General features: G+C 51.7%; 1 protein-coding gene across 1 annotated transcript in view; it reads right to left on the bottom strand.

Moving 5' to 3' along the window:
- The window catches only part of LOC148055673 (uncharacterized), a 48821-nt gene extending 29279 nt beyond the window's left edge, over nucleotides 1–19542 (bottom strand). Inside the window, exon 1 of the mRNA XM_087758711.1 lies at nucleotides 19315–19542. The gene's annotated coding sequence lies outside the window, so the exon portion shown is untranslated. The remainder of the gene's footprint in view (nucleotides 1–19314) is intronic.
- Nucleotides 19543–22083: the final 2541 nt, after the last annotated feature.

Genomic DNA, 22083 nt, shown 5'->3' with positions numbered 1-22083 from the left:
CTTCCTCATCCAGGTCCCCGTTTCCCCCGTGCACAGAGACTGCGGTGTCCCCCGTGGGGTCCCAGCTCTTGGTGGTGTACGTGATGTTCAAAACTAAGATTTGGTGGTAATGAGGAAGGAGAGAAGGACCGGGCCTTAGTATGGTGGACTCTGAAGTCACAGATGTGGGGAAGAAATAAGAGTTGTTCTGAGACCCGACCATTTCCACGTCTTGTTTCTATTAGGACAATGTTTCCCAGGCACTTACTTGAGCCATCCTTACAAAGCATCTTCCAAAGAAAAGGGTTTATGTTCCCGGCAACAAGTTCCAAAAAAACATGTCCCCAGTGCCCTGCTGCCATAAGCAAGCACAACTCCAATGATTTCAATAAAGCTGCACTTTCTGTGGCCCTAAGGCTATAACACTATAGTAAACAAAGCCAAATACCGTAAGCCAGATGCTTTAAGGTCTGAATTCAAGTTTTCAATGTCTTACACATACAATTCACCAAAAGATGGCTGAACCCACACCTTCTGCTGGCTGTCACGGAGCTCTCTCACCCGCCAGCAGGACACGGATCCCAGGGCCTCCTCCCGAGGCAGAGCGATGGTGGGTGGATCTCAGCCGGCTCCGGCCGGGCACTTGCCCTTGAAAGGGCCGCGGTACCCCGCTCCTCTAGGCTCTGCGCTGCACCGGCGCTCCCGGCCTCCCTGCCGCGTCCTCTGCCCTCTCCAAAAAGAAACCCCGCACCCCACTCTAATGGCCATAAGGATAAGTTCGAGCAATACAATGCTGATGCTAAAATTAAATGACCTTACAATTTCAGCTGCTTACCACTCCGGTTTCTTCACTTCCCCATCATACAGCTTCTTTACCCTTTACACCTAAAACATCCAAACACACACCGCTCGCTCCAAGCACAGGATAGCGCGAGGCTGTGCCAGACGAGGTTTGGGATCCACGCGCACACGCTGAAAGCAGACCCATGGCTCAGCTAGACAACAGCGTACATCCTGGGGTAAGAAGGATGTAATGCTGGATAGTTGCTCGGGACTGAGTGAACACAGCAAATGAATGGTCTTTCCAGCTTCAGAAGTGGTCCCTGAAGGCCAGCAGTAAGGGACTTTGGCTTGATAATATAGTCTGGGGAACATACTGCACACAGATCCAGTGAGTAATGTTGAAAATCCATAGGCAAAGGAAGTGTTTTAAAACAGAGGAGGAAAATCTACTGGAAATCAATACCGTGAAGGTCTCTAAAAGGAAACACTCTGCAAAAAAGGACACATTTGCCACATATAAATCTTTAATGATATCTTGTAGTGCTAACAAAGCCTTTTTTTTTTAAAAAAAAAACACACAATCAAAACAGATACCGTAATACACCTGATGATAGAGCAGTCATCCTCGGATGGCAAAATATCATTTTCACACCTGGTAAATGAAATGACTGTGCTGCATCTCGAGGCCAGGGTTAGGGGCTAAGGTGAGCTGTTAATGGAAGGTTAGAGATGACACAACGGCTCTGCAGGGAGCACCTTTCAGATGCTCTTTTCATGTACAGTAGTGCGCAGTGATCAGAAGGCACCGGCGGCACGCACTAAAGTCACTGTCACTCACGGCGGTTCTAACTGTGCGGTCGCCAGTTGATAGCTCGGGTTAAGATAGCCGGCTTGCACGCCAGCGCTCCTCAGACTCAGGACAAGGCTTCCTCTCTTGTAAGAGCAATCCCGTATTCTTTCATCTCCCTCCTGGCATGCCTTCTGCAGCACACCAGGGTTAACCGCTCACTCTCTCCTGACAGACGAAGAGTGAAGCTATAGAGCCGAGACGACAAACTTTTCAACCGCATACAGCTAGAGCCTCTGAGCCATTAAAAGAAAAGCATGCAGTGAAAATCAAGGAAAATACTGATGGTAAGCCGTGCTGGTAGGAGCCCGATGGCATTCAGAATCTGCCCTGTATCAGTACGCGAGACTGCTAGATCCAGGCAGGATGGCTACGCAATTTGCCAGTCACTCGGGAACAAGAGGGAAGCGAGACCTGTGGGGAGCCAGCAGGCCCCAGAGGTACGGATATTTACAACAAAAAATCCGAGTGGAATCAGCAAGAGTAAGAGGCAAGGAGAAATGCACCACATGCTCCAGCACCAAACAAGAGACGTGGCTTAACAAGACGCTTTAGAATACCCAGCTCCATAAATCAGACTGTGATTCCCAGTTCTTTAACTCCCAGCTCCCGCTGATTTCTGTGGATAAAGGGGATGTTTGGCACTCCCAAGATCAGACACCAGATCGAATGCTTTTCAAGAAGTACACAGATGAGTGTGTTCCTAGGGAAGAACAAGCTAGAGCTGAGCCTTCAAATGAGCACAAGGAGAACCTCCTGCCCACAGACAGGAAAGTGGTAACCTCCTTCACTTCCTTTGTGGCTTTAACCTAAACCACAACTCCTCCCTTTGGGTTAGGAGTCTCTTCCACTCATTCAGATGTTTGTCAGCTTGTCTCTAATACCCAGCATCCGTCGCTGCCCCATAGGAAAAATAAGCTCTCCTCCTTTTTTCCCCTCTCCCACGCCCCTTTTGCAGTTTCTTTCCTAAACAAGAATGGCTTCAACGCATGGCAAAGCAAGTCTAAACTACAGCTCTTCAGGCACGGGCACAGAAGTTAGCAACTGCAACACGAGGGAGCCAGGAGAAAGGAGCCGTTGGCATACAGGCTACACCAACATCTGGGAACGCTGGCAGTCAGGAAACGTGGCTGCCAGCAGGAAGAGTGACGCCAAACCAACTCACAGGGCTTTTCCACGAGCGCGAGCACTCCTTCCCAGCCCTGGGCGCAACATCCCTCCTTCTTCCCCAGAGACTTTCAGAGCATGGACGAGGTGCTGAAAGCAGTGGGGCAGAGGGGGGCGAGGGCAGGGAAGAGCTGTGCTGCCACGGAGGAGGCCCTCTGCCCGTGCATACCGAGGTGAGAAGGACAGGTCCCATCATCCCTGGTGTGGGGCGTCCATTCGGGAGAGGCGGCGGCTCCCCCCTCACTGAGATCGCATCATCTGCTGAAGGGAGGTTTAACGATGTGAGAGACAGTGGCTCCCACCCAAAACCCAAAGGCGTAACCTTATGACACCCAGGTGATATCGGGGGTTTTTAGAGTGAGTCAGGCCTTGTGAAAGATTTGAGTGGTACTGCACAGGCTTTCTACCTGACAACTGCCTATAGCAGGTAGGCAGAGAGGTACTCGGGGGGGGCAACCTCTCCCACCGCTCCCACCGCAGCCCACCGGGCAGCCACACACGGCATCGAGCGGCGCAGTCGCTCCCTTGTCACCCCCCGCTCCCGGGACAGTTCGGGGCTATTTAGAGTGCAGGGCAATGCTTTTTATTCCTTCAAGATTTTCAGAGATTTCAAACCATTCTTCTGTACCTGATCAGGAAAAAAACCAAAATCTTTTCACAGCTTATACCTAGAAACTATGAACAAGTGAATTAAACACAAGATTTCATTTTGCCTTCTTGAAGCACTTTTTACATCATTTTGAAGCTTCAAAACTTTTCTCCATTTTTTTTTCAAGATGGGACATGAAACTGGAATCAACTTTTCCCAAAAATAGCAACACTTTTGGCAAATCAGCAATTTTCTAAGAAAAATGTATCACTGGAGAAAAATCCTAACAAAACCTAGTTCTATTATTTCCTCCAAGCGCCACACAAGAATATGCCTCCGTGGTCTAATTCAGCCTTAAGTTTCATAGCAACTCAGATTCAGACACATTGCACACACAGATATTAGAATATGCCTTTGACATCATGAGAGCAATGCAAAATAGTGTATACACAATATGGCCAAGCAATGCTGCTATGGAAACCCTTGCTTTGAATTCCCGTATACGGGGTGTTTAAATTCTAACCCCTAATATTGCTTTAACAGAATTTATTACGTATTTTATTTCCTTGCTCGAGTTACCTCCCTCCTTCTGAATTCTCCCCCTTGGAAAAGAAAGATGTTTTTGTGGGTGAAGCGGAACGCGATGAGATCTGAACTGCATTCCTGGTGCTGCATACACACCAGCTCCACGAGCTACAGCAAGAGAAGTAACTGATTTGTGCCTCAGTTTCCGCAGCTGTAAAATGGAAATAAGCTGACGTCTTACTTTGGCTATGACTCGAACGTGCTTTGAAATCCTTTGTGACAGCCACAAGATGCATGCATCCTTATTCCTATTTGTTACTTTCTGTAGGCGAGGAGTTACTGTCCTCTACAGACCTATGCTGATGATCTCTCTATATTGAAGAACCAAATCAGGAAGTACAGTCGCCCACTCATGTAGCGAAGAGATAAGTAATAAAGCAGTGCACTTGCCAACTCCTAAGGAGGTGGTTTCTTAAAAAGACATAGGAAGCTTTCATGTTCTGAAGCTGACTAATTTCAGAAAGTTCCCGTTTCGCTCTCTTTTTCTCAAACTTCTTCAAAAAACGCCTGTTTACCTGCTCTTCTGAAGTGCCTTCTGCTAGGGAGGGTCAGACCGGCTAGATTAGAGGTAACGATGCTGGAAGGAAAGAGGACACTTTATCTGTCCATCTCCTCCGTTTGCGAGGTGCTCCTGGTGACCCCAGCGGTACCTTTCGGGTCTCACCCTGGCAAGGAGAGGACGCTGCAGCCAGCAGCGCCCATCTGAAACTCTGCCGCCTGCTTCGGGGTGCAGCGCATCCCGGGACACATGGCACCACCCCCCGCAAAATCTGAGCAGAATGTGCAATCCAGTAACGATCACCCAGCAGCCAAACTCACCCGTGCAATCCAGTGATCGCAAATGCAGATTAAGTTACTTGCATTCGTCTGACGGTGTAATTGCCAGACTGCACATTCAAATGAGTATTTGTTTAACTGTGTGATATACAGATAGAGCTTATGCACTTGAGGCCAAATTCACCCCTGTTGTAATTTCCCTAACTCCAGTAGCAATTACTCAAAGGATTAATTTGGCCCACAGTGTTTCCTAGTATATGTGATTCATCATTTCTTTCCTATAACAAAGAATAATACACTGTTTCAATCAGTGGTGATGTCCTGGCCTCCTTGAGGCTGCCGGACTCCCTGTTTAATCAGACATAAAACAAATCACTTGCAGAGGCAGAGGCGTACAAGCATGCTTTAATTACAATATTGTAACACCAATTAGAGATCTATCTAATCGAGGACTCAGTACTTCCTACTCGGGTATTACTCCCATGTTGGGATAATTACTGCTAATTAAGCTTGGAACTAATTAGGCCAAATGATCTCATTTATACCAACATAGATGACTTCTAGGAGTTCATACGCACAAAAAAAATCCAAGGGTGATTTTATCATTCCTGGACTCATCAGCACTTTGCTTTTGAAATGGATGGTCCCTCCCCAATGGATAAGCCCTGTTAAAACTCAAGTCCCAGATCTCAGGTGATCTCAGATTCTCCCCAAGGTCGGAAAACGCTCTCTGAAGGCGTTTCAGTTGGTTGGCCCAAGTCACCGTCTGCTCTAATAGGTACAGTGGTTTAACAGAGCCGCGTCCCATCACGGTGTGGTTCATTCCACACCTACAGGCCGCTCTCACACCGTTATGGTTACAACTTCTCAGTGCACTTAGTACTAACTACACGGCCACGATTGCTGCACAGAATACGGAGGTTTGCTGCAGGGTGTTGTGCAGCGTTAAGACTTACAATAACTTAAAAAAAAATTTCTTAAACACACCAATAGCCATATGTACTTGCTGCATGATTTGCATCAATGTTGCGTGTAATTAGAGATTACAGCCCAACACCGTTTAGTAACAGTGGCTCAGCTGTGCTGTATGGGATGGCTGAGGGAAGCGGCTGACTCGAGCTAACGCAGTTCCTTGCAAAGCCTGTCTGTGCTACAAGACTCCCCATGTTCACAGTCTGTATCTAACAAAGTTGGCTTTACGCTGCCGTCAGAAAAATAAAGGACAGCCCCTGAAGCTGTGTTTATGTTGCAGCTTCTCCTCCTCCCCTCCAACCCCAAAATTTCTGCACCAGCTCAGCACTGAGATTCTCAGGCAGAAGAGACACCACGGCAGCTACCATTTAGACCTGCCCTTGGCTTATGGAAACAGTCGCAGGCAGTAAGCAGGGTGTTCCCCACCTAATGCTGAGATGGCTGAACTGGTGGGTAAAACAAAGCTTAAAAACAAAACCTCTGGGCACTGCATTTTTGTCTGGGTATTTTGGGGACTATGAGTCGGCCGGGATTTCAACTGTTGCTTCTCACCCAAAGATGGTTTGCACCAGCGGCGCGATTCCCTCCTGCAGTATTTGCTGAGTGAAAGAAGAATGCCATCTCCCAAAGTACCAGTCCCGCCTCTCGAAGCAACTGGGCATCTTTCAAAGGCCAGGGAAGACTCATATCCAAGAACTGGCTGGGAGCACCCATCCTGGCACCTATCCATCTGCACCACGAACTTTACAAACCTGCGTGGCCTCCTGTCCCTGGGTGCTCAGAGCACCTCAACGCCTCTGCTTAGCCTGCCGCGTCTGCTGAGGCGGCAAACTGGCGAGTCTGTGCTATCGGACAGCACAGGGAAGTCAAGAACGGTTCAGCCACGTTCACTGCACAGGCCATCTCTCTCTGTACATCCCTTCTTCCAACTCCTGCCTCAAATTCAAGCCTTCCAGGATCCGCTTCAAGGCGCAGCATGTAGTAAAACCTGCTTTCTCTTTACTTTTGGCTTTCTCTCACCAGCTGCCTTTATTGCTCCTAAAGCTTCCTCCTAAACACTTCATTTTCTTATGCTTTCTCGTACTTGAGGTTGGAATCCTGAAGCTGTTGAAACCAGGAATTCACCATTGTCTGCAGGTCTTCTTCCAGCCTGCCCCTTTATCCTCACAGCAATCATTGTTCCCTGGTGAGTCACAGACACCCCCCCTTCTCCCCTCCAAATGCCTCCTGAACAATCTTCTCTTTTCCAAAGCCTGTCAAAACTGAGCCCAGCAGGACTCCCTACACCAGCCTGACCTGGTTACAATACCTCCTGGAACTGATGCTCCAGCTGTCTGCGAAATTTCTGTAGAAGTGCCACTTCTTTATGCAGTACCATTAGCAGCAGATTAATAAATAATGCACAGGAATAACAAAATCCCCAATAAACAATGTGCTACTACTTCTCCTATTTTCTTAAGTGAACAACATGGATCCTAAATCTGATCTCCCCCTCCAGTTGTTACCCAATCCTCATCTCAGCTACCAAACTCTCTCCTCCCTCCCCTGGCAAGCCTGTCATTCCTCTCTTCCCAGCCGCCGAGGCCTTCGCTGCTACCTCCTCCAGCCCGAATACGCTAGCAGACATGATTGCAAGCATCCACACACGTATCGGGTTGCATGTTCAAAATGCACGTGCTTCCATACGCTGCAATACAGCAGCCCACGGCCCATTGGATCATATTTATTTGGGTATCTGCTGGAACCCCTGCAGGAAGGGGTGAGTTGGAGGAGATCTTCTAATGGAAACAAAATCACTGAAGCCAGAGTCTGAGCAAGACAGTGGTAGATAGATGATCAGGGCAGTGCTCAGCAGAAGCACACATTGGGCCCAGGGGGCCTCTCTGAATGGCATCTTTAGCGTTAAAAGGGAGGAATTCAGGAGCTTTAGATCAGAAGCGCATCCCAGCTGGGCATTAGACTCTAATAAATAAGATGCTTTACACTGACAGAGTGCCAGAAACCTCCTAACATCCTCCCCAAGCTCCGCATACAGGCGTCTCTTCAGTCGACGGTGGTTTGGATGGCAGAAACCAAGCAAACAAGGTACCTGCGTAACAGAGGAGGGAAGGGAAGCAACGTCCTGGTGGAGGAACATCAAGTCACAGCCGCTACAGAAAGCACCGTGAATGCCCTGATTTGGGACTACAGTGAGTCCTTCAGGACAGGACCTGTCTCTTTCCCGTGCCTGGACAGCACACTGCACAACGCCTCCCCAGTCCCGTATCAGCACTTCAGTATGCAGTGTACAAATATTTACTGCCACCAGCGGCCTGCAAAGAGAGGCCGCCTCAGAAGGACCTCCCCAGGGGCATCTGCAGGGGATGATGGAGGTTTGAGTCAGCGACCTGAGACCCAGACCTGGGGAGCTCGCTGTGAGTCACAGTTCAGTATGTCCCCTTTCCAGACAGGTTTCCTCAGTTATTTTCAAACACCCACCAATTTGGGGGGTTTAACACACTACTTTTTCAGAGCAAATCCCATACTCCCATTCAGGGTCTGCCTACGTGCAGAGGTCCAGTTGGTGGCCGGTCTGTATGGCCCTATATGGCCAACCCTATATGTGAAAAGACGAGGCAGAAAGCGCAAGGAAACAGACACAGGCCAGAAATAACCAATCTCTTGTTCTCCAGGAGCGCTAGACGCAGGAAAACATCCAGGGTCCCAGCAGCAAGATGGCAGGAGAGCGGGGACACTGGCCCTGTCCCCTCCCATCCTGAATATCTGGGTTGGTACCAGCTGCATTTGCAAAAGAAAAGCAAAGGGGCTGCTGCTTACTGCAGGCAGCTGCCAGGTTCGTATCCTCAACTCTCCCAAGAGCCCTGGCTCAGGCTCTTGCTGCATAAGGCAGGTACGCATCCCTAAGTCTGAAGTTTAGAAACAAGATGTATTTATTTGTTATTATTTTCAGTTTTCTGAGTGCGGCAAAGGTCAGAACGCTTATCTTCTGGGGTTGGTTCCTGCTCCCACTCATGTGATTCAAAACCAATTGAATGATTTTTTCCGTACTTCTCAGACAGAAAAAATCTAGTGGGAATGAAACCTGATACAGGGCATTTTCTAAAGAGGATCTGTGGGAAACGAGGATCCACCGCAATGGGAGGAAGGGGAGGCTTGCGGGCATTCCTGGGTACCTCCTCCCCAGTCACCATTAGATGCAACGAAACGTAAATAAAGACGGGTGGGGAGGCCACAGCTTTTTACCTAAGTAAGTTTTAACCTAAGCTGATCTCGAGGAGTGGAGTGGACAGTATCACCTATGTGACACTCGCAGAGCTCCATTTTGGGTGAGAAGACTCAAGGACGGAGCTGCGTGTCCTGTGCCCTGCACACGGGCTGCTCCATAATGTCCAAGATTAATTTATGCAAAACGCGGGAAGACATGCTTTTTCCTTTTGCAGTGAATGACTTCATTAACCTTTCAGGAGCTTGCCGATAGTGAAGTAGAAGCAATGGGAAAATCACTCTTCTCGGGGAAGGGGACTTCTGCCATGTTTCTAACAGCACATACCTCGGAGACGCCAAAGACACCAGCAAACGATGGACCCCGATCTAGTAATACTCTGCCTTCCCCCTCTGCTCTCCCAGACACCCTCCGGTCTCTGCCCTGCTCTTGCAAGGGTCCTTCTCCCCTAGCTGCTGACAGCTCACAGCATGACCAGAGAGACAACGAAGCCAGATGGGAAGGCAAACGAGGCAGAGGAACACAATTTTGGAAAGAGTCTGGAGAGAGACCTAGCCCAGAGGCAGAGCGGGAGGGAAAGAGCAGGTAAAACAGGTGAAGCCGGTATGGAGAAAGAGAGAAACGGCTGTGGGAAAAATGGGAAAAGGTGTATGGCACCTCGAATGGAGCGCGAGGGATACCATCTCAGCACGCTAAGGAAGGGTCAGTCTGTTGCAGAGACAGAAGGGAGAAATCAGGAACTGTCTGGTTAGGAGAGCTTAGGCTCGTGGCTTTTATGAGCCTGGGACTGAGACGTGCCTGGCAGGAACAAATGTGGTGCTACCCAGAAACTGAGCTAAACTCCACTGGAGGCCAGAAAGTCACCGTGCCCTATCCTGTAGGACACTGGCTGAACCTCAGCGCACGGCCATCTACGTGATCTCTTCATGCCTTGCTGTCAGGAAGAGCTGACCAGCCCTGATTTGGCTGGTTCTCCCATCAGCCTAGCTGCAGCCGCCTCTCCCTGCCCTGGGGAAAGGACTTCTCCACGCCATATGTCCCCGTTGTGGAAGGCCAAACAGAGCCCATGAAGGGATATCTGAAAAACCACCACCTTTCAAATGTCGCTGCTGGCCAGGATCCTTGCAGCCACAATCCTGTCCCTGCAGGGAGGTGGTTAAATAGGTTGCATCCACTCCGGCTGATTTGGAGGAAACTCTCCCATGTCAGATAGTGGGATAGCCTCTGCATGGGATCAGGTGCCTCTCTTGGGCAGACGGGAGAGGGGTTCTCTCTAAGGCAGTGACCCTGCTGCCCGTGGCCCATCCAAAGAGCAGCTCTCTTCCCCTGCTAAGCACAGGTCTCCCAGGAACCGAGCGCAGCTGTCCTGACCCGCTGGCTGCTGGCTTGATGCAACTCTCCAACAAGATGCAGAGGCCTCCCCAGACGTTTGGTGCTCGTCCTCTCCCCCTTCCACCACAGCTTTCCCTGGCAGAACATGGGAACTGAACTCATCTGGGAGCGAGGCAGGGGGACAGCCACCCTTCTCTTGACAACCACAGACGTCTCAAGCAGCCAGGCAGAACACAATCCACGTTTTCGGGGCAGAGAGTCCAGAGCCAGGGGGAAGTTGGGGGAATGGGAGTCGCGAGGCCATGTCCAAGGAGGTAAGGTGACATCAGGAGACAAAATTTGAGACTACAGACTTCATCAAGCTCCCAGGGAGAAATAAAGCACACATTGAAGTGACAACCGTGCTGCAGCTCAGAGCAAGACCCGAGGCAGCACCATCCAAAGCCGGCGGCACACGAGCAGAGGGAGTCTCACCTTGCTCTGTCAGAAGGCAACCTCCACCCCGCCTGGCCGGCAGCTGGGCCACGGCCGCGGCGGGGGGCTGTCCGGCCGATCCCATGCCCCATCCTTCCTGCTCGGGCCCTGGCCAGCCAGCTCCCACATGGCTGGGCTGCAGGGACACACAGCTGGGGACAACAAAGGGGGGTCCACGGCGGAGAGACACGCAAGGGAGGAATTTGGGGAATAAACTAGAGAGAGACGATAGGAAGAGTGTGCGGCACATGAATAGTGGGGGAGGGTAGAAGATACAGGGTGAGAGAAGAAAATGACATGAACAGAAGGAAGGGAGCTGCAAATAGAAGGGGATGTGGAAACAGCAGAGAGAGACAGATTGCAAGAGCGGTGGAAGTAGAGGAGACCTAGAGGGACAGAATATAATAAGAACTCTTAAAATCAGAGGAGAGGAGAGGAGAGGAGAGGAGAGGAGAGGAGAGGAGAGGAGAGGAGAGGAGAGGAGAGGAGAGGAGAGGAGAGGAGAGGAGAGGAGAGGAGAGGAGAGAGGAGAGGAGAGGAGAGGAGAGGAGAGGAGAGGAGAGGAGAGGAGAGGAGAGGAGAGGAGAGGAGAGGAGAGGAGAGGAGAGGAGAGGAGAGGAGAGGAGAGGAGAGGAGAGGAGAGGAGAGGAGAGGAGAGGAGAGGAGAGGAGAGGAGAGGAGAGGAGAGGAGAGGAGAGGAGAGGAGAGGAGAGGACTTATGGTCTCCCCAAGAAGGAAGAAGAAAACCCTGCACTTTCTTCTCCTTAGCTTTCAAAGCTTTTGCAAAAGCAGAGTGAAGAGTTGTCATTCTCATTTTAAGAAAGGAGGAACTAAAGCGCAGCGACCGAGAGAGGCAGCGAACGAGTGAGATGGTAGAAAGGAGCTTAGCTCCCTACTTAAAGTCTTCTGTCAAAGATACAGATGAAGAACAGTCCTGACTTTCTTCTCCTGAGCACACCAGAGAGAGCCCGCTACCCAAAGATGGTAGGAAGAGAGCCCACTAGAAGAATGAGATATAACCAAAGTAGCATAGGAAAAAGAGCAGCACCTCCTCTTTTTCGTCAACACCAAAGTCCTGGAGATCTGGATTTAGACATATTCAGAGTAAATTAAACTAGAACACACCAAAACCAAGCAATGTCTGAGTGCTTATGTGGAGAATTACCTGCGGGGAGAAGATGTTGCAGTGCGGGTTCAGGTACTTGCCAACCCTACCAGCTCACAGCCAGCTGCAAGGAAAACAGAAGCGGGGTGCGCAGGAGGCTGTGTGACCGGGGCTCTGCTCCTGCAACGCTCGCTAACGCCTTTCATTTGCAGCTTTTTTTTTAAGCGTCTAATACTTATCCAGTTTAATTTGTACCACCTTTATGTTTCAACTGCCTCTATGGAAAACAAGGGGTTTGTGCGTACAAACAAACACCAAGCCCCCAACGCCAGGTACGCCCGAGCCAAATATAGTTCGTAAAGAGCCCTGAATAAACCAAATACCCGGTGCCTGTTTGCACTCCCGTACACACATGGGCAAACAAAGCTTCTCAGTTACTCACCGCACACGGGAACCCAAAGGATCCGGTATTTTCCTAACCCCAGACAACACTACTTTATGGCTTGCTAGCACAGGAATTGTCTAGGATTCCCTCGTCAATGAGTGACGAAGGTCTCTCTGCTATAACTAATGTTAATGGCAGGTTGTGTACCTTGTTTGTTTATTGCCGAGGAGGAATGTTTGTCGTGGCTGTCAAGCTTATAAAAATATTTCCATGACTTCAGACAGCTTGGCATTTTTACATGCAGCTGAGAGAGTGGGTGAATGTACAGATGAAAAATTGAAGAAACATTATTAAGGGAGGAAAGAGAGTATCTCCTAGCACCACCAAGACGGCTTAGAAAGGCCAGAGAGGTCAGAGACATTTCTGAATAAAATGCGTTTTTTTTCCCCTGGGGGTTTCTGAAGAGCTGGCAATAATTAAGCATTACAACACCTTTCTGGAGTAGATAAGTCAGCTGAGGCCATCAGAGGTTAAAGGACTTGCCCGTGATCACACGCAGCAAATCAGTGGCAGAGAGGAGAATTAAACCCAACAGGCTTAGCTTCCATTACCCACATCCTACACCTACACCCCCTGGCTGAGGTTCGGATCAAAGGACGGGAGCTGTGCTGACTGTGGACCTGACTGTCAAGCGCAGGTCCTCCAAGACAGTATAGCAATCGGGCGAAGAGCTGAATGGCAGGCATCCACCCTAACTTAAAGATGGTAATTGTGAAAACAAGTGACAGAAGGCTGGGAAGCAGTGCCTAGTTACAAACCGTGGTGCCAAGTGGATTAAATATACATCGATAGATTCAATTACAAAGAACAGCATGCAAAATGGAAATGACTGCAGTCAAGGACCCCGGATGGCAAAAAATAACCCCAAAATACAACCACAGTTTTCGGTAGAAAGAAATGCGTACTTCCAGACCTCGTGGAGAAGGTGCAGCCTTCTGTCTCCAGGGGGGCTGTCCCAGGCCAGCCCGGGCAGCGAGCGGACAGTGACACCCAAGCCCTGAGGGCTAGTGAGAAGCCTGCGGGACTCAGGTTTAGTGGGCTGAGAGAGATCCGTATCACCTAATGCCAAGCAGCCGTTTGTTATCGCTGTCACCAGAGAAGCCAGAGAGTGAAGTGGCGGAGAAAGTGAGCGATTCCCAGTCGTCCCCCCGCCCGCCCCCAGCTCACCAGGGCAGGGCTGAGATGCACCCACTGAACGAGGAGTGGGAAACCTGTTCCACACTTCGATCCACGCTGCCCTGGGCTGGAATATCCAAGGACAGGCTCACCGGTGTCCATATTCAGCCCTGCATCCATCTGTGCCGAAATGCACGTTCTGGTTTGGGGGGCTCTGAAAGTACCGGATTTGGCAGAAGGCGAGGCCAAATCCTGACACCACCACCCCACTCCATGGCTCAAGACTCCTCCTCTGCAGCGGGAAGGGAAGCTCACCTCTTCCTTCTTCTTTTTCATCTATGCATTTCCCCAAGATTTCAGAGAGTTATGGAATTATCATTGTAACCCCCCCGCCCCAACTTCACCGTGCGCTTACCGCAACACATGTACTGCCCCGATCACTAGTAATGATTTAATTTCCTCCTTCTTCTTGGAGCAAAAATAGCAAGGATAATCATTCAGCACTCCATACACACAGCTGCCACCCGAAAAATGCAGGTGAACGCAGTTAAATGGAAAGGCAAGAACAATCTCAGACCATTTTTTGTACCTGGAGAACTAGACCAGCAGTATTTTGCATGCAAGATTACAGGTCTCTGTGTAGTTGCATTTTCACATTCCATTACTGCAATTGCACACGGCCAGTTACGTGCCTTAGCAGCAGCTTACAAAAGCAATTGCTGCTAAACATACAAAATCCAGCCCTGAGATGCTCACGCGCAAGACTAAAAAACTGGTCCTTATTTTTCTGCTACAGAAAAAACATGAATTTGCTAGCTGCCTGCCCCTTGTGCAAAACACCACACCAGCGTTATTTCCTTGCACTTATACTTGTATGTTGATCCGCATATTCATTCAAGCCTTGCAATAACCTAAAATACATACAGCATTTTGCAATTAGAAGCATCCCAAAAATGCAAAAAAAGCCCTGGTTTTTGCAGAAAAAATTCTTCTCCCAGCAAGCAACTGTAACCACCTCTCCAGCTAGAATGTACTGTCTGTTTAAGGCTCCAGAGAAACACAGCGCTAACCCTTTAAGACAGTAAGAGATGAATACTTTTTTTCATTTAAACTATAGGGGAGTTTTACCTAGATAGACTGCAATTTCCTGAGCTTGAGTCTGGCAAAGTGCCCAGGGCTAAGACCACCCCCACCCCTTCTTTTGGCAAAAATTACCATGGCGTTTTTAATAGTCCGAAGTAGTTTTTAGGGTTTTGTTTTTACAAAAGATGCCGAGACAAAACTCAGCTGTAAGCAAGCCCGGGCACTGCAGAATTTCTTCCAAGAACTAAACTGATGCGCGACGTCCTAAGCGTACTATCCCCAAATACCCGACCGAGGGATGGTTCAGTACTGAGTCAGAGGGAAGCAGACTGAATTGCAAACAGCCATTCCTGCAAACTGCTCCCCCCCACACCCCAAGTTTACAATCCCAGCAGTGACCAGGTTGCGGTTAGCTTGGGAAAGCTGATGAGATCACAGTCTGGGGAGATACAGCCTCAGACAGCCTCAAGTTTTTGTTAATCGTCTCCTTGTTTTGCATGGAGACACGGACAGGAGTTGTTACACCAGGTTTACCATATGTTTATAATATTGTTGTTATGGGAATACATGTACAGTCCGTGTCACTGGCAAGTTGCGCTGTTTTCTGCTGGAAGGACAAAACAGAATTCACCGTCCAATGGAGCGCCGAGCGCGCGCATACTTCTAGCAAAATTTATCATAGCATGAGTCACGCTCGGTGCAAAACCACACGCTTTGTTCGTGTGATGGTGTGCAAACCCGCCGTAGCGTCTGCACAGGAGCACGCGGCACTTCACAACCGTATGCAAGCGATTTAGGTGCGCTGCTCCTTCCCTGGGAGGTAGGCAAGCATTACCCCCATTTTACAGATTTCAGCAGGAAGATCGATCCTAGCTTTAAGGCGATTTGCCTAAGGCTGCCCATCAAATCCATGTCAGGATCGCAAGTTCTGCAAGACCTCCATGCCTGCAACCACTGTTCCTCAAACGGGACCAGTGAAGGATAAAGCAGGGATGACATTAACTCAGTTACGTACCTAAGCCCACATCACATAGCAGAAATATTTGCTTCCCCGCGCGTCCTGAAATGGTGTTTAGGGCAATGAGTTTGCTTACAGGACACAGGGTTAATGTGTTTGTGCGTGCCAGACTTATCAAAACTATGATGCCCAAGATGCCTGCACCCTTAGATGTAGGGCAGGGAGCATCAGTGAGTGGTGCTCGCATCTCCAGTGGGTAGGAGCAATGTTGGTGGCTCGAGTGGCTCTGCCACGCAGGAGCAGCACCAAGTAACTGCTGAGGAGAAATCCTCTTGTCTGACAGCCCCCAAAGTCCAGGCTGAAGGAGTGAAATACATTTTGTTTGCTGCCAGCCCCACCAACTCCTGAGCTGCTGCTGAAGATCTCGGGGGCGAGAGCAGCTGACTGGACCAACGCACAACCAGTTCAAAGGAAAACCGATTTACCCATTTAGTCTCCTTCTAGACATCAGCAAACAGCGTAAGAAATAGCCAACTCCCCTCCCCGCCTCCCTCCCACCCCCGGCCCTGACACGTTGCCATTTTCTGTCCCCGTTTCCATGCAGCTAGTCACATCCCATGCCGTAGTTGAGGAGCGGCGTGCAGGGTTTAATTGTGCACGCACTCTCCGGGGAAGGCCGGCATGGGATACAACTGACTGTCCACAAAGGAGCGGAGGCAGGAGGCCAAGGCTGGTTATTGGCCTCGAGTCATACTTGCTGATCGGCACGTCGAGGATTTTATAGCGCATAGCTGATCAGATCAGCAGCTTGTCCTAGAAGGAGAAAAGTGACATAAAATATGCACAAGCCTTCCTTCTGTCCTGACAGCAGGTTGAGTTTTCAGATGATGTGGAAACAGCAGCCTGATCTCCTCCCCCCAACATGGTCTCCTCTCATGCCTTTGCTGCAGCGCTGCCGTCTTGTTCCCGACTCCGGAGACTCCGCTCCCTCCCCAGCCTTTGTGCCGAGGCTCAGGCTCTGGCCAGGGGGCTCCACGCCACTGTTTTTATGCCCGTTCAGCCCTTGGCCTTTCTTCTCAGCATGCCAAGCCGGGGCTCATTAGTGTTCCCTGTTGTTAAGCTTTTGTGGCTCGAGCCCATCCAGCGCCAAGCTGGAACAGAAAGGGCATCGAATCCCCATCCAGGGCGTTGCTAAACTTCCCCGCGCTGCCAGCCCAGCTGGAATTCAAACAGGTGATGCCGGAGAGGAAAGGTGGAGCATGCACGCGTGTGATCTGCGTGTGCGGGAGCAGCGTGCGAGCTCTGTCTGCAACATGCAGGCACTGCTTCAGCTTCCTCCCAAAGAGAGCAACTTCGAGTATGTTTGACCCGAGATCAGTCCTCTCTGCATGTGTATGTGCGTAACATTTTTATGGCGCCTCTTGTGCGCGCGGTGTCTGCGGTATGTGCCTGCTCCGTCATGGGAACGCTGCTGTGAATGGAAAAGCTAAAACATGGCACATACTGGTTTTAAGCCTCAGCTGCCCTGCGCCTCACATCGTAATCCATGCTATTGCAAAGTTGGCTGTCAAATACTACCGCTACCAGGCTGATAGAATAAGCTATTATGTAAACTGAGGAAAACATGGGAACTGGGCCGTGTCCATGCAGGAACCACGCTCACAACGTGTGCACGTTGCCCCTCAGGAGGAAGAATGCGCTACACAAGCAGGTGTGTTTGCACAAACTTGCTCTTTCCATGCATGCGGAGGGGCTGGGTGCACAGGAGCATTTGTGATAAAGCTTTATTTCATCCCCACGCGTATTTTCACAAGGGACGGATATTTTGTCCTTGCTGTTGCCAGATTCCAACATAATTAACAGAAATTTACAGAGATAATTTAACAGAAGGTCCCCCTACCAGAGAAACCACCCACGGAAAAGGCAAGCCACACAGTCTCCCCCCATCCCTCAGCTGCAATCCCTGTCCGAGTCACTATCAGCCCTTGAGCTGGCTGCAAAGATCTCTTCCCCCAACCAACTGCCCCAAACTCTGCCGAGTCAGAGAACTCAACCTCCGTTTTCTTCCATGCCGAAAAGTCCTGCTAGATCACATTCAGCTTAGCTATGCTCCGTCCTTGCTCATATCCCGATTCAGTTCAAAATTCCCCCTCTTTTTAAAGCCCTCCGAGGAGCGGGTCCAAGGTCTTCCCTGGACATCCTTCCTCCCCGCTCCCCCATCTGTCCACATCCTCTCTCCGCAGGTTTTCCACCCAGCATCAGAACCGTAGGTGCCAGAGCCTCCTCCTCCTCCTCCCCAGGTCCAGCTGCCTGAAACAGGCATTTTTTCTCCCTACCTCACAGCCTGACAAGTCTCCCTTCGAACGCGATCTGATACTTCTCCCCCTCCTCTGACAAAAAACCTCAGAGTCTTTCTCCCTGCTTCTCGCATACCTCCATCACTGGACTCTCTGGCTGTAAAGCACGCGGGATAAAGGTACCGTGGAAAACGTTACAGCAAATCATGGGGTTTTGCTTTGATTCTTTTTCTGCTTATTTATTTATTTTTTGAGAGGAGGTAACAAGTCAGAGAGAAGCTGGCTGAGATTTCTGCCGTACATTTTTTTTGCAGCAGCAAGATCCTCCATCTTCCTTGCTGGATTGAATAGGGTCTCAGGACAATTTAGACTCCCTCCCCCATCTCCCATTCCTGCTCATATTCTTCAACACATGATGCTCTCCTCCCAGCCTTGACTGGGAAAGCACATATCCTCACTCTCCCCCTCTTTCGGCTCCTGCCTCGCTTAGGTTGTGTCAGGACGTTAGGATGACGAACGTTCGGGCAGCTCAGATTCTTGTAGGTTATTTTTTAACAAAACAACTAGAATCAATGAAACCTGAATGACGGCAGATGACAAACTTAAAAGACCTCGCGAGGATGCACCTAGCGCGCTGGGAGGCTTTCTGCATCTCACGCCAAAAGGGAAAAATAACCTTCCAAATTTCAGCCGAACCCAGCGCCGACACCGTAACGAGGCCGGGCGTGAGGAGCAGGGTTTCTCTCCCCTCCGCCTTTTATTTTTTTTTGCTCTTGCACGTTATCACCTCAACAACAGTAGGTTAACAGCCACAAAACCTCCAGCAAGCGAGCCAGCGAGCAGGCTTCACATTGCTGCTCTCCCGCCGAGCTAGATATTTACTTGCTGATAAACGGCAATTGTAAATACATCTCATTTAATCTCCCAACATCCAGGAGGGAAAAAACACCTCCCATCCCCGCGGCGGACTTTCGAGGCAGCGGGATGGAGGACTGACAAAAGGCCCCGGCTTTCCACCCTCCCCCGGGCCACCCCCGGGGGCTGCAGCCGGGCAGCGGGCAGGCCGGCCGCCCCCGGCCCGCCGCCCCCCCGCAAGCCGCCGGCACGGAAGCCAACAGGTGGAAGGAGCTTTTTTGTCCCTTCCCCGCTCGGTCCCGGCTCTCTCCCCGCGCCGGTCCCGGGATCGCCCCGGCCACCGCGATCCCTCCCTGCGCGCCGCCGCCGGGGGGGAAACTGAGGCACAGCCGCCGCCGCCCGCTGCAAAAAACTTTCCGCCCCCCCCGCGCCGGGTCGAGCCGGGCCGATCCGACCGGAGCCGGGCCTGGGCAGCGGGGCGGCGGGCAGGGGCTGACTGCGGCACACGCAGCCGCCCGCCCCGACGCCGGCGCGCACACGCCGCCCCCCGCCGCTGCCAGCCGGGCCCCGCCGCGCCGGGGGAGCCGGCGGCGGGGAGGCGGCCCCGGGGGCGGCGGCGCCAGCCATCGCCCCCCCCCGCCGGCAGCGCGGCGCGCAGGCTGCCCGGGGGCGGCGGGGCCGGGCCGGGCCGGGCCGGGCCGGGCCGGGCGGCGGGGCCGGCGCTTACCTGCCTCAGGCGGCGAAGGCGCGGAGCGGCATGTCGGGGGGCGGCGGCGGGGAGCGGGACCCTGCCGGCGGCGCGGCCTGGGCTGGCCGGGCGCTAGGGCAGCATCAAGGCAACTTAGGGGGAACCCTTGCGGGGCCTATTGTCTGCGCGGGGCGGCGGGGCGGCGGGGCGGCCTCCCCCCGCGGGCGCCGCGGCGCTTGGTACGGCCCAGGCATTCATGCCAAGCGGCTTTCACACATGGAGGCTTGTCTCCAGTGGCTGCTGACAAGCCACAAACAAGGCGTCCCCCTCCCTCCTCCTCCTCCTCCTCCTCCTGCCTCCTCCCTCCTCCTCCGGCCTCCTCCATGCGAACTCCAACTCCGGTGACAGGCGGGCGGGCCGGGCCTCGCCGCCGCCTCTCCGCGCGCCCGCCGGGGCGCAGGGGCCGGGAGAAGGCCGCCCGCCGCCTCCCCGGGAAAATGGCAGCCGCCGGCCCCGGGCCTCGCCGGGAGGGTGGGGGGTTCCCAGCCCGCCGCCTCCCCCCGCCGGCATGCCGGCCGCCAGCCGAGGGGCGAAGGGGGAGCCGGCGGGGTAAATAACGCGGGCCCACCGCGGCCCGTCCTCGCAGGCGCCCCGCTAACGGCGTCTCCCAGCGCTCCCGCTCCTCCGGGGCCGCTACCGGCAGAGGAGCCGGCGGAGAACTTGCCCGGTTCCTCCAAGGTCGCGCAAATAACCTCGCACGCCAAACCGTGGAGACCCAGCCCCGGGGGCCTCGGGGTCAACTTCGCCCGCAGCCGCCAGCCCTCTGCGTGGCAACGCGGCGGCGGGAGAGAAGGGCGAGGAGAGGAGTCGCAAAAAACAAGCCCTCGTGGGCTCCCGAAAATTTTTGCAGCCCCCAGCACTGTAGATGGCGGGGGCGAGGGAGCCTAGTTCTCCGGTGGGAAAGTCTGGGTGTCTCCAGGCACGGCCGGCTCTGGCAACCCGAAACACCCAAAAAGGGTCTCGCCCAACAACGGGGCCACGTTGGGTCCGCGCTCGCGGAGACTTGGGCAAAGTTTTTTCAGTGACTTCAGCTGAGAGGGTTCCCTGGATGCTCGGGTTTGTACGCCCTCCGTCCAGCAAAAGCTAAACCAAAACATAGCCGGCGTGAATCATTAAACCGCGTGCTGCCTTACGTACGGGTTCAGCAGGGTTCATTCGGCCCAGAAAGCAAAACACGTGACGGACTGTCGTACGTTTCATAACTAAACCACAAAACTCAGTCTCAAAAAACACATCCCTGTCCAGGGACAACAAAAGTTTTTTTCTGTGAGCCTCAGCGGAAAAGGTCTGCAGAGCCCAGAAGAGTGTTGCACAAGCATCAGCTGGTTTCAGTTAATAAAAATAATTATAATAATCGTAATAATCACCACTTGGATAGCTTTTTTTTGTCCAATGATTTCAAAGACATTTTACTAACCCGTGCAAGTATTTTTATCTTAAATTTAACAAGTGGTAAAACAGATTCAGGCAGATGAAGTGACCTACCCAAGGTCATCTTCTGAACCTGTTTCAGAAGGGAGAATGCACATTTTTGAGCTCAAGAGCTCAACAGAAAAGCCACTTCCCAAAAATAGAGCTCCCGCAATCCCGCCAAACTGTAAAGTTTTAGATGAGTCAGGGTTTCACTGTGAGAAACGTTAACCAGGTTTAATTTGTAGCTTGGATACTAGGACAGATGCAAATGAAGTGCTTCCCAGGAAAGAGAAATAGAGGTCACGCAGGGAAGGAAGACTGCAACCAAGAATGGCTGGGGAGAAAGGAGAAGAGCAAAGCCAGGGGAGAAGGCTGGAAAATCAGAGACGATCTTACCGATTTCCCAGCTGGAAGAGCAGGGTTGTGCCAGGGGATCTGGGTGGAAGGACTGAAGGCAACGCAGAGAATATAAAAAGGTGGAAGGACGTCCAGTCTAGAATTGGACAGGCAGGAAAACGAAATCAAACCACTTGCAATCCGGCACTTGGGGGCTGGTAGAGCGCGCTCTCACCACAGCCATGAGCAAAGGTGTCAGTCAACTCCCCTGAGCAGGCTGTGGGAAGCAGCAGGGCCAGGCACAGAGTCCTCAATGCCTTGGCAAATGCCGGGAGCATGGCACTACAAGTCCTCAGAAGAGGATGGCCACGACGCTCATCCTGTTGAAAGCAAGGACAGACTATATGCAGAGCAGTCATCCCGTCCAGCTTCATCTCCCGCGGTCTCCACAGCAGGACGTAGGCCAGTAGGGTCTGCAGCCGTGTGTGCTCTGTGCAGCAAGGCTCTCACCCGTCTCCTCAGCCTAACATCCAGCTCACAATTTCTGAGCCTTTTAAGGCAGAACAAAAGCCTTTCTGTATTGTCACAGGTTGAATCCTGATGATTTCAAGTACCCACATTCTGCTAATGGGGAAAAACAACCCAGGGCTAAACTTACCTTCTCAGGGAACGGCTGCGCCCCATAGATAGCCTTTCTCCACTGCTCCAAGTCTCACTCTTTCGGGTCGTTTTTGAACATTGATGAAGATGACTTGGTCTTCTTTTCCGGTCCCAGGACTTCCTAATGCCTAATCAGCTCTGAGTGAGGCCATATCTTCTTGCAGCTGATGAGAGCTGCTGCTCTTGGCAGGGTGGATTTTCCCTCTTCCTTCATTTCCATAACGTTTCTCTTCTGTTTACTTTCCCATTGCTCTCCTCATGGCCCCAATTCAGGACAGCATGTAAGCACATGTTTAATCTCATTGATCTCATGGCACTCCATGTACGAAGGAAAACATG

This window comes from Nipponia nippon, unplaced genomic scaffold (assembly GCF_047370975.1).
Source record: "Nipponia nippon isolate SJK-2023a ecotype South Korea unplaced genomic scaffold, ASM4737097v1 scaffold_2, whole genome shotgun sequence".
Lineage (NCBI taxonomy): Eukaryota > Metazoa > Chordata > Aves > Pelecaniformes > Threskiornithidae > Nipponia > Nipponia nippon.
Note: the sequence above shows the minus strand (reverse complement) of the source record. Positions and strands in the feature narration are given on the sequence as shown.